This window comes from Mustelus asterias, chromosome 3, assembly GCF_964213995.1.
Source record: "Mustelus asterias chromosome 3, sMusAst1.hap1.1, whole genome shotgun sequence".
Classification (NCBI taxonomy): domain Eukaryota; kingdom Metazoa; phylum Chordata; class Chondrichthyes; order Carcharhiniformes; family Triakidae; genus Mustelus; species Mustelus asterias.
The window spans coordinates 84,722,865-84,733,531 of NC_135803.1; positions in this window are offsets into that span (position 1 = coordinate 84,722,865).

A 10,667-nucleotide genomic window follows, 5' to 3' on the forward strand; every position below is an offset into this window, starting at 1 on the left:
AGAGTGTGTGTCTGTGAGAGAGAAAGTGTGTCTGAGAGAGAGCGTGTCTGAGAGAGAGAGCGTTTCTGTGAGAGAGAGAGTGACCGTGTCTGTGAGAGCAAGAGAGTGAGTGTGTCTGTGAGAGAGAGTGTGTCTGTGAGAGAGAGAGAGAGTGAGTGTGTCTGAGAGAGAGTGAGTGTGTCTCTGAGAGAGAGAGTGTGTGTCTGTGAGAGAGAGCGTGTCGGTGAGAGAGCGAGACTGTCTGTGAGAGAGAGAGTGAGCGTGTCTTTGAGAGAGAGAGAGCGAGCATGTCTGTGAGAGAGAGAGTGAGCGTGTCTGTGAGAGAGAGGGAGATTGAGCGTGTCTGTGAGAGAGAGTGAGCGTGTCTGTGAGAGACAGTGTGTCTGTGAGAGAGTGTGTGTCTGTGAGAGAGTGTGTGTCTGTGAGAGAGTGTGTGTCTGTGAGAGAGAAAGTGTGTCTGAGAGAGAGAAAGTGTGTCTGAGAGAGAGAGCGTGTCTGTGAGAGAGAGTGAGCGTGTCTGTGAGAGCAAGAGAGTGAGTGTGTCTGTGAGAGAGTGAGTGTGTCTGTGAGAGAGAGAGAGTGTGTCTGTGAGAGAGAGAGAGTGAGTGTGTCTGAGAGAGAGTGTGTGTCTCTGAGAGAGAGAGTGTGTGTCTGTGAGAGAGAGTGTGTCTGTGAGAGAGCGAGACTGTCTGTGAGAGAGAGAGCAAGCGTGTCTGTGAGAGAGAGTGAGCGTGTCTGTGAGAGAGAGAGAGCGAGCGTGTCTGTGAGAGAGAGTGAGCGTGTCTGTGAGAAAGAGAGAAAGAGTGTCTGTGTGAGAGAGAGAGAGCGAGCGGGTCTGTGAGAGAGAGTGAGCGTGCCTGTGAGAGAGAGAGAGTGAGCGTGTCTGTGAGAGAGAGAGTGTGTCTGTGAGAGAGCGTGTGTCTGTGAGAGAGAGTGTGTGTCTGTGAGAGAGAGCGTGTCTGTGAGAGAGAGCGTGTCTGAGAGAGAGCGTGTCTGTGAGAGCAAGAGAGTGAGTGGGTCTGTGAGAGAGTGAGTGTGTCTGTGAGAGAGAGAGAGTGAGTGTGTCTGGGAGGGAGAGAGAGTGAGTGTGTCTGAGAGAGAGAGTGAGTATGTCTGTGAGAGAGAGACTGTGTGTCTGTGAGAGAGAGAGAGTGAGTGTGTGTGAGAGAGTGAGGGTGTGTGAGAAAGTGAGTGCGTCTGAGAGAGTGAGTGTGGCTGAGAGAGTGAGTGTGGCTGAGAGAGTGAGTGTGGCTGAGAGAGTGAGTGTGGCTGAGAGAGTGAGTGTGTCTGAGAGAGTGTGTATGAGAGAGAGAGTGTGTCTGAGAGAGTGTGTCTGAGAGTGAGACTGTGTCAGAGAGAGCGTGTCTGAGAGAGAGAACGTGTCTGAGAGAGAGAGCGTGTCTGAGAGAGAGAGCGTGTCTGAGAGAGAGAGCGTGTCTGAGTGAGAGAGCATGTCTGAGTGAGAGAGCATGTCTGTGAGAGAGAGAGTAAATGTGTCCATGAGAGAGAGTGAGCGTGTCTGTGAGAGAGTGAGCGTGTCTATGAGAGAGAGAGTGAGCATGTTTGTGAGAGAGAGTGTGAGCGTGTCTGTGAGAGAGAGAGAGAGCGTGTCTGTGAGAGAGAGAGAGTGTCTGTGAGAGAGAGAGAGAGTGGGTCTGTGAGGGAGAGTGAGCGTGTCTGTGAGAGAGTGTGAGCGTGTCTGTGAGAGAGAGTGAGCGTGTCTGTGAGAGAGAGAGAGTGAGCGTGTCTGTGAGAGAGAGAGTGAGCGTGTCTGTGAGAGAGAGAGAGTGAGCGTGCCTGTGAGAGAGGGAGAGTGAGCGTGTCTGTAAGAGAGAGGGAGATTGAGCGTGTCTGTTAGAGAGAGAGCGTGTCTGTGAGAGAGAGTGAGCGTGTCTGTGAGAGCAAGAGAGTGAGTGTGTCTGTGAGAGAGTGAGTGTGTCTGTGAGAGGGGGCATGGCTTTCAATTGAGGGGGGGTAGTTATAGAACCGATGTCAGGGGTAGGTTCTTTACCCAGAGGGTGGTGAGGGATTGGAATGCCCTGCCAGCATCAGTTGTAAATGCGCCTAGTTTGGGGGCGTTTAAGAGATCCGTAGATAGGTTCATGGACGAAAAGAAATTGGTTTAGGTTGGAGGGTCACAGTTTTTTTTTTAACTGGTCGGTGCAACATCGTGGGCCGAAGGGCCTGTTCTGCGCTGTAATGTTCTATGTTCTATGTTCTATGAGCATGTCTCTGAGAGAGAGAGCAAGCGTGTCTGTGAGAGAAAGTGAGAGTGTGTCTGTGAGAGAGAGTGAGCGTGTCTGTGAGAGAGTGAATGAGCGTGTCTGACAGAGAGAGTGAGCATGTCTGTGAGAGAGAGAGTGAAAGTGTCTGTGAGAGTGAGCGTGTCTGTGAGAGAGGGAGTGAGCATGTCTGTGAGAGAGAGAGCGTGTCTGTGAGAGAGAGAGTGAGCGTGTCTGGGAGAGAGAGAGCGAGCGTGTCTGAGAGAGAGAGAGTGAGCGTGTCTGTGAGAGAGGGAGAGTGAGCGTGTCTGTGAGAGAGAGTGAATGTGTCCATGAGAGCAAGTGAGCGTGTCTCAGAGAGAGAGAGAGAGTGAGTGTGTCTGTGAGAGAGAGAGTGAGCGTGTCTGTGAGAGAGAGAGTGAGCGTGTCTGAGAGAGAGAGTGAGCATGTCTGTGAGAGAGAGAGTGTGTCTGTGAGAGAGAGAGTGGGTCTGTGAGAGAGGGGGTGTCTGTGAGAGAGAGTGTGTGTCTGTGAGAGAGAGCGTGTCTGTGAGAGAGAGAGCGTGTCTGTGAGAGAGAGAGTGAGCGTGTCTGTGAGAGCAAGAGAGTGAGTGTGTCTGTGAGAGAGTGAGTGTGTCTGTGAGAGAGAGAGTGAGTGTGTCCGAGAGAGAGAGAGTGAGTTTGTCTGAGAGAGAGAGAGAGTGAGTGTGTCTGTGAGAGAGAGAGAGTGTGTGTCTGTGAGAGAGAGTGAGGGTGTGTGAGAGAGTGAGGGTGTGTGAGAGAGTGAGTGTGTCTGAGAGAGTGAGTGTGTGAGAGAGTGAGGGTGTGTGAGAGAGTGAGCGTGTGTGAGAGAGTGAGCGTGTCAGAGAGAGTGTGTCTGAGAGAGTGAGTGTGTCTGAGAGAGTGAGTGTGTCTGAGAGAGTGAGTGTGTCTGAGAGAGAGAGCGTGTCTGAGAGAGAGAGCGTGTCTGTGAGAGAGAGAGTGAACGTGTCCATGAGAGAGAGTGAGCTTGTCTGTTAGAGAGTGAGCATGTCTCAGAGAGAGAGAAAGAGTGAGCGTGTCTGTGAGAGAGAGAGTGAGCGTATCTGAGAGAGAGAGTGAGCATGTCTGTGAGAGAGAGAGTGAGCGTGTCTGTGAGAGAGGGAGTGAGCATGTCTGTGAGAGAGAGAGCGTGTCTGTGAGAGAGAGTGAGTGTGTCTGTGAGAGAGAGAGAGAGTGTGTCTGTGAGAGAGAGAGAGAGTGAGCGTGTCTGTGAGAGAGGGAGAGTGAGCGTGTCTGTGAGAGAGTGAATGTGTCCATGAGAGAGAGTGAGCATGTCTGTGAGAGAGTGAGCATGTCTCAGAGAGAGAGAGAGAGTGAGCGTGTCTGTGAGAGAGAGAGTGAGCGTGTCTGAGAGAGAGAGTGAGCGTGTCTGTGTGAGAGGGAGTGAGCATGTCTGTGAGAGAGAGAGCGTGTCTGTGAGAGAGCGAGCCTGTCTGTGAGAGAGAGAGTAAGCGTGTCTGTGAGAGAGAGTGAGCGTGTCTGTGAAAGAGAGAGAGCGAGCGTGTCTGTGAGAGAGAGAGTGAGCGTGTCTGTGAGAGAGAGAGAGCCTGTCTGTGAGAGAGAGAGTGAGCGTGTCTGTGAGAGAGAGGGAGTGAGCGTGCCAGTGAGAGAGAGAGTGAGCGTGTCTGTGAGAGAGGGAGAGTGAGCGTGTCTGTGAGAGAGGGAGAGTGAGCGTGTCTGAGAGAGAGGGAGATTGAGCGTGTCTGTGAGAGAGAGAGTGAGCGTGTCTGTGAGAGAGAGAGTGTGCCTGTGAGAGAGTGTGTGTCTGTGAGAGAGTGTGTGTCTGTGAGAGAGTGTGTGTCTGTGAGAGAGAAAGTGTGTCTGAGAGAGAGCGTGTCTGAGAGAGAGAGCGTGTCTGTGAGAGAGAGAGTGACCATATCTGTGAGAGCAAGAGAGTGAGTGTGTCTGTGAGAGAGTGAGTGTGTCTGTGAGAGAGAGAGAGTGTGTCTGTGAGAGAGAGAGAGTGAGTGTGTCTGAGAGAGAGTGAGTGTGTCTCTGAGAGAGAGAGAGTGTGTGAGAGAGAGAGCGTGAGCGTGTCTGTGAGAGTGAGCGTGTCTGTGAGAGAGAGAGTGAGCATGTCTGTGAGAGAGAGAGCGAGCGTGTCTGTGAGAGAAAGTGAGAGTGTGTCTGTGAGAGAGAGTGAGCTTGTCTGTGAGAGAGAGAGTGAGCGTGTCTGTGAGAGAGAGAGTGAGCGTGTTTGTGAGAGAGAGAGAGCGAGTCTGTGAGAGAGAGAGAGTGTCTGTGAGAGAGAGAGAGCGAGCGGGTCTGTGAGAGAGTGAGTGTGTCTGTGAGAGAGAGAGAGTGAGTGTGTCTGGGAGAGAGAGAGAGTGTGTTTCTGAGAGAGAGTGAGTATGTCTGTGAGAGAGAGTGTGTCTGTGAGAGAGAGTGAGTGTGTGTGAGAGAGTGAGGGTGTGTGAGAGAGTGAGTGCATCTGAGAGAGTGAGTGTGTGAGAGAGTGAGTGTGGCTGAGAGAGTGAGTGTGGCTGAGAGAGTGAGTGTGGCTGAGAGAGTGAGTGTGGCTGAGAGAGTGAGTGTGGCTGAGAGAGTGAGTGTGTCTGAGAGAGTGTGTATGAGAGAGTGTGTATGAGATAGAGAGTGTGTCTGAGAGTGAGACTGTGTCTGAGAGAGAGAATGTGTCAGAGAGAGCGTGTCTGAGAGAGAGAACGTGTCTGAGAGAGCGTGTCTGAGAGAGAGCGTGTCTGAGAGAGAGAGCGTGTCTGAGTGAGAGAGCATGTCTGTGAGAGAGAGAGTAAATGTGTCCATGAGAGAGAGTGAGTGTGTCTGTGAGAGAGCGAGCATGTCTCAGAGAGAGAGAGAGAGAGTGAGCGTGTCTGTGAGAGAGAGAGTGAGCGTGTCTGAGAGAGAGAGAGTGAGCGTGTCGGTGAGAGAGAGAGTGAGCGTGTCTGTGAGAGAGAGTGTGAGCGTGTCTGTGAGAGTGAGCGTGTCCCTGAGAGAGGGAGTGAGCATGTCTGTGAGAGAGAGAGCGTGTCTGTGAGAGAGAGTGTGAGCGTGTCTCGGAGAGAGAGAGCGAGCGTGTCTGAGAGAGAGAGAGTGAGCGTGTCTGTGAGAGAGAGAGAGTGAGTGTGTCTGTGAGAGAGAGAGAGAGTGAGCGTGTCTATGAGAGAGGGAGAGTGAGCGTATCTGTGAGAGAGAGAGTGAATGTGTCCATGAGAGAGAGTGAGCGTGTCTGTGAGAGAGTGAGCATGTCTCAGAGAGAGTGAGCGTGTTTGTGAGAGAGAGAGAGAGCGTGTCTGTGACAGATAGAGAGAGAGTGTCTGTGAGAGAGAGAGAGCGAGCGGGTCTGTGAGGGAGAGTGAGCGTGTCTATGAGAGAGAGTGAGCGTGTCTGTGAGAGAGAGTGAGTGTGTCTGTGAGAGAGAGAGGGCGAGCGTGTCTGTGAGAGAGAGAGAGTGAGCGTGTCTGTGAGGGAGAGAGTGAGTGTGTCTGTGAGAGAGAGAGAGAGCGGGTCTGTGAGGGAGAGTAAGCGTGTCTGTGAGAGAGAGTGAGCGTGTCTGTGAGAGAGAGTGAGCGTGTCTGTGAGAGAGAGAGTGAGCGTGTCTGTGAGAGAGGGCGAGCGTGTCTGTGAGAGAGAGAGTGAGCGTGTCTGTGAGAGAGAGTGAGCGTGTCTGTGAGAGAGAGTGTGTGTCTGTGAGAGAGAGTGTGTGTCTGTGATAGAGAGCGTGTCTGTGAGAGAGCGAGCCTGTCTGTGAGAGAGAGAGCAAGCGTGTCTGTGAGAGAGAGTGAGCGTGTCTGTGAGAGAGAGAGAGCGAGCGTGTCTGTGAGAGAGAGTGAGCGTGTCTGTGAGAAAGAGAGAAAGAGTGTCTGTGTGAGAGAGAGAGAGCGAGCGGGTCTGTGAGAGAGAGTGAGCGTGCCTGTGAGAGAGAGAGAGTGAGCGTGTCTGTGAGAGAGAGAGTGTGTCTGTGAGAGAGCGTGTGTCTGTGAGAGAGAGTGTGTGTCTGTGAGAGAGAGCGTGTCTGTGAGAGAGAGCGTGTCTGAGAGAGAGCGTGTCTGTGAGAGCAAGAGAGTGAGTGGGTCTGTGAGAGAGTGAGTGTGTCTGTGAGAGAGAGAGAGTGAGTGTGTCTGGGAGGGAGAGAGAGTGAGTGTGTCTGAGAGAGAGAGTGAGTATGTCTGTGAGAGAGAGACTGTGTGTCTGTGAGAGAGAGAGAGAGTGAGTGTGTGTGAGAGAGTGAGGGTGTGTGAGAAAGTGAGTGCGTCTGAGAGAGTGAGTGTGGCTGAGAGAGTGAGTGTGGCTGAGAGAGTGAGTGTGGCTGAGAGAGTGAGTGTGGCTGAGAGAGTGAGTGTGTCTGAGAGAGTGTGTATGAGAGAGAGAGTGTGTCTGAGAGAGTGTGTCAGAGAGAGCGTGTCTGAGAGAGAGAACGTGTCTGAGAGAGAGAGCGTGTCTGAGAGAGAGAACGTGTCTGAGAGAGAGAGCGTGTCTGAGAGAGAGAGCGTGTCTGAGAGAGAGAGCGTGTCTGAGTGAGAGAGCATGTCTGTGAGAGAGAGAGTAAATGTGTCCATGAGAGAGAGTGAGCGTGTCTGTGAGAGAGTGAGCTTGTCTGTGAGAGAGAGAGTGAGCGTGTCTATGAGAGAGAGAGTGAGCATTTCTGTGAGAGAGAGTGTGAGCGTGTCTGTGAGAGAGAGAGAGAGCGTGTCTGTGAGAGAGAGAGAGTGTCTGGGGGAGAGAGAGAGTGGGTCTGTGAGGGAGAGTGAGCGTGTCTGTGAGAGAGTGTGAGCGTGTCTGTGAGAGAGAGTGAGCGTGTCTGTGAGAGAGAGAGAGTGAGCGTGTCTGTGAGAGAGAGAGTGAGCGTGTCTGTGAGAGAGAGAGGGCGAGCGTGTCTGTGAGAGAGAGAGTGAGCGTGTCTGTGAGAGAGAGTGAGCGTGTCTGTGAGAGAGTGAGCGTGTCTGTGAGAGAGAGAGTGAGCGTGTCTGTGAGAGAGAGAGGGCGAGCGTGTCTGTGAGAGAGAGTGAGCGTGTCTGTGAGAGAGAGAGAGAGTGAGCGTGTCTGTGAGAGAGAATGAGCGTGTCTGTGAGAGAGAGAGAGTGTGTCTGTGAGAGAGAGAGTGAGTGTGTCTGACAGAGAGTGAGTGTGTCTCTGAGAGAGAGAGTGTTTGTCTGAGAGAGAGAGAGTGATCGTGTCTGTGAGAGTGAGCGTGTCTGTGAGAGAGAGTGCGCATGACTGTGAGAGAGACAGCGAGCGTGTCTGAGAGAAAGTGAGAGTGTGTCTGTGAGAGAGAGGGTGAGCGTGTCTGTGAGAGAGAGAGTGAGCGTGTCTGTGAGAGAGAGAGAGCGTGTCTGTGAGAGAGAGAGACAGAGTGTCTGTGAGAGAGAGAGAGCGAGCGGGTCTGTGAGAGAGAGTGAGCGTGCCTGTGAGGGAGAGTGAGCGTGTCTGAGAGAGCGAGCGTGTCTGTGAGAGAGAGTGAGTGTGTCTGTGAGAGAGAGAGTGAGCATTTCTGTGAGAGAGAGAGGGCGAGCGTGTCTCTGAGAGAGAGTGAGCGTGTCTGTGAGAGAGAGAGTAAATGTGTCCATGAGAGAGAGCGAGCGTGTCTGTGAGAGAGTGAGCTTGTCTGTGAGAGAGAGAGTGAGCGTGTCTATGAGAGAGAGAGTGAGCATGTCTGTGAGAGAGAGTGTGAGCGTGTCTGTGAGAGAGAGAGAGAGCGTGTCTGTGAGAGAGAGAGAGTGTCTGTGTGAGAGAGAGAGAGAGTGGGTCTGTGAGGGAGAGTGAGCGTGTCTGTGAGAGAGAGTGAGCGTGTCTGTGAGAGAGAGTGAGCGTGTCTGTGAGAGAGAGAGTGAGCGTGTCTGTGAGAGAGAGAGTGAGCGTGTCTGTGAGAGAGAGAGGGCGAGCGTGTCTGTGAGAGAGAGAGTGAGCGTGTCTGTGAGAGAGAGTGAGCGTGTCTGTGAGAGAGTGAGCGTGTCTGTGAGAGAGAGAGTGAGCGTGTCTGTGAGAGAGAGAGGGCGAGCGTGTCTGTGAGAGAGAGTGAGCGTGTCTGTGAGAGAGAGAGAGAGTGAGCGTGTCTGTGAGAGAGAATGAGCGTGTCTGTGAGAGAGAGAGAGTGTGTCTGTGAGAGAGAGAGTGAGTGTGTCTGACAGAGAGTGAGTGTGTCTCTGAGAGAGAGAGTGTTTGTCTGAGAGAGAGAGAGTGATCGTGTCTGTGAGAGTGAGCGTGTCTGTGAGAGAGAGTGCGCATGACTGTGAGAGAGACAGCGAGCGTGTCTGTGAGAGAAAGTGAGAGTGTGTCTGTGAGAGAGAGTGAGCGTGTCTGTGAGAGAGATGGTGAGCGTGTCTGTGAGAGAGAGAGTGAGCGTGTCTGTGAGAGAGAGAGAGCGTGTCTGTGAGAGAGAGAGACAGGGTGTCAGTGAGAGAGAGAGAGCGAGCGGGTCTGTGAGAGAGAGTGAGCGTGCCTGTGAGGGAGAGTGAGCGTGTCTGAGAAAGCGAGCGTGTCTGTGAGAGAGAGTGAGTGTGTCTGTGAGAGAGAGAGTGAGCATTTCTGTGAGAGAGAGAGGGCGAGCGTGTCTGTGAGAGAGAGAGAGCGAGCGTGTCTCTGAGAGAGAGTGAGCGTGTCTGTGAGAGAGAGAGTGAACGTGTCTGAGAGAGAGAGTGAGCATGTCTGTGAGAAAGAGAGCAAGCGTGTCTGTGAGAGAAAGAGAGAGTGTGTCTGTGAGAGAAAGTGAGCGTGTCTGAGAGAGAGAGAGTGAGCATGTCAGTGAGAGAGAGAGTGAGCGTGTCTGTGAGAGAGAGAGTGAGCGTGGCTGAGAGAGAGAGTGAGCATGTCTGTGAGAGAGAGAGCAAGCGTGTCTGTGAGAGAAAGAGAGAGTGTGTCTGTGAGAGAAAGTGAGCGTGTCTGAGAGAGAGAGAGTGAGCATGTCAGTGAGAGAGAGAGTGAGCGTGTCTGTGAGAGAGAGAGAGAGCGAGCGGGTCTGTGAGAGAGAGTGAGCATGCCTGTGAGGGAGAGTGAGCGTGTCTGTGAGAGAGAGTGAGTGTGTCTGTGAGAGAGAGAGTGAGCGTGTCAGTGAGAGAGAGAGTGAGCGTGTCTGAGAGAGAGAGGGCGAGCGTGTCTCTGAGAGAGAGAGAGTGAGCGTGTCTCTGAGAGAGAGTGAGCGTGCCTGTGAGAGAGAGAGGTTGAGCGTGTCTGTGAGAGAGAGAGTGAGCGTGTCTGTGAGAGAGAGAGTGAGCGTGTCTGTGAGAGAGACGGAGATTGAGCGCGCCTGTGAGAGAGTGAGCGTGTCTGTGAGAGAGGGAGAGTGAGCGTGTCTGTGAGAGAGAGTGAGCGTGTCTGTGAGAGAGAGTGAGTCTGTCTGTGAGAGAGAGAGAGTGTGTCTGTGAGAGAGAGAGTGAGCATGTCTGTGAGAGAGAGCGAGCGTGTCTGTGAGAGAAAGTGATAGTGTGTGAAAGAGAGTGAGCTTGTCTGTGAGAGAGAGAGAGTGAGCGTGTCTGTGAGAGAGAGAGTGAGCGTGTCTGTGAGAGAGAGTGTGAGCGTGTCTGTGAGAGAGAGAGAGAGCGTGTCTGTGAGAGAGAGAGAGTGTCTGTGAGAGAGAGAGAGAGCGGGTCTGTGAGGGAGAGTGAGCGTGTCTGTGAGAGAGAGTGAGCGTGTCTGTGAGAGAGAGAGTGAGCGTGTCTGTGAGAGAGAGAGTGAGCGTGTCTGTGAGAGAGAGAGTGAGCGTGTCTGTGAGAGAGAGAGGGCGAGCGTGTCTGTGAGAGAGAGAGTGAGCGTGTCTGTGAGAGAGAGTGAGCGTGTCTGTGAGAGAGAGAGTGAGCGTGTCTGTGAGAGAGAGAGTGAGCGTGTCTGTGAGAGAGAGAGGGCGAGCGTGTCTGTGAGAGAGAGTGAGCGTGTCTGTGAGAGAGAGAGAGAGTGAGCGTGTCTGTGAGAGAGAGAGAGAGTGAGCGTGTCTGTGAGAGAGAGAGAGTGTGTCTGTGAGAGAGAGAGTGAGTGTGTCTGACAGAGAGTGAGTGTGTCTCTGAGAGAGAGAGTGTTTGTCTGAGAGAGAGAGTGATCGTGTCTGTGAGAGTGAGCGTGTCTGTGAGAGAGAGTGCGCACGACTGTGAGAGAGACAGCGAGCGTGTCTGTGAGAGAAAGTGAGAGTGTGTCTGTGAGAGACAGTGAGCGTGTCTGTGAGAGAGATGGTGAGCGTGTCTGTGAGAGAGAGAGTGAGCGATTCTGTGAGAGAGAGAGAGCGTGTCTGTGAGAGAGAGAGACAGAGTGTCTGTGAGAGAGAGAGAGCGAGCGGGTCTGTGAGAGAGAGTGAGCGTGCCTGTGAGGGAGAGTGAGCGTGTCTGAGAGAGCGAGCGTGTCTGTGAGAGAGAGAGACAGAGTGTCTGTGAGAGAGAGAGAGTGAGCATGTCAATGAGAGAGTGTGAGCGTGTCTGTGAGAGAGAGTGAGCGTGTCTGTGAGAGAGAGTGAGCGTGTCTG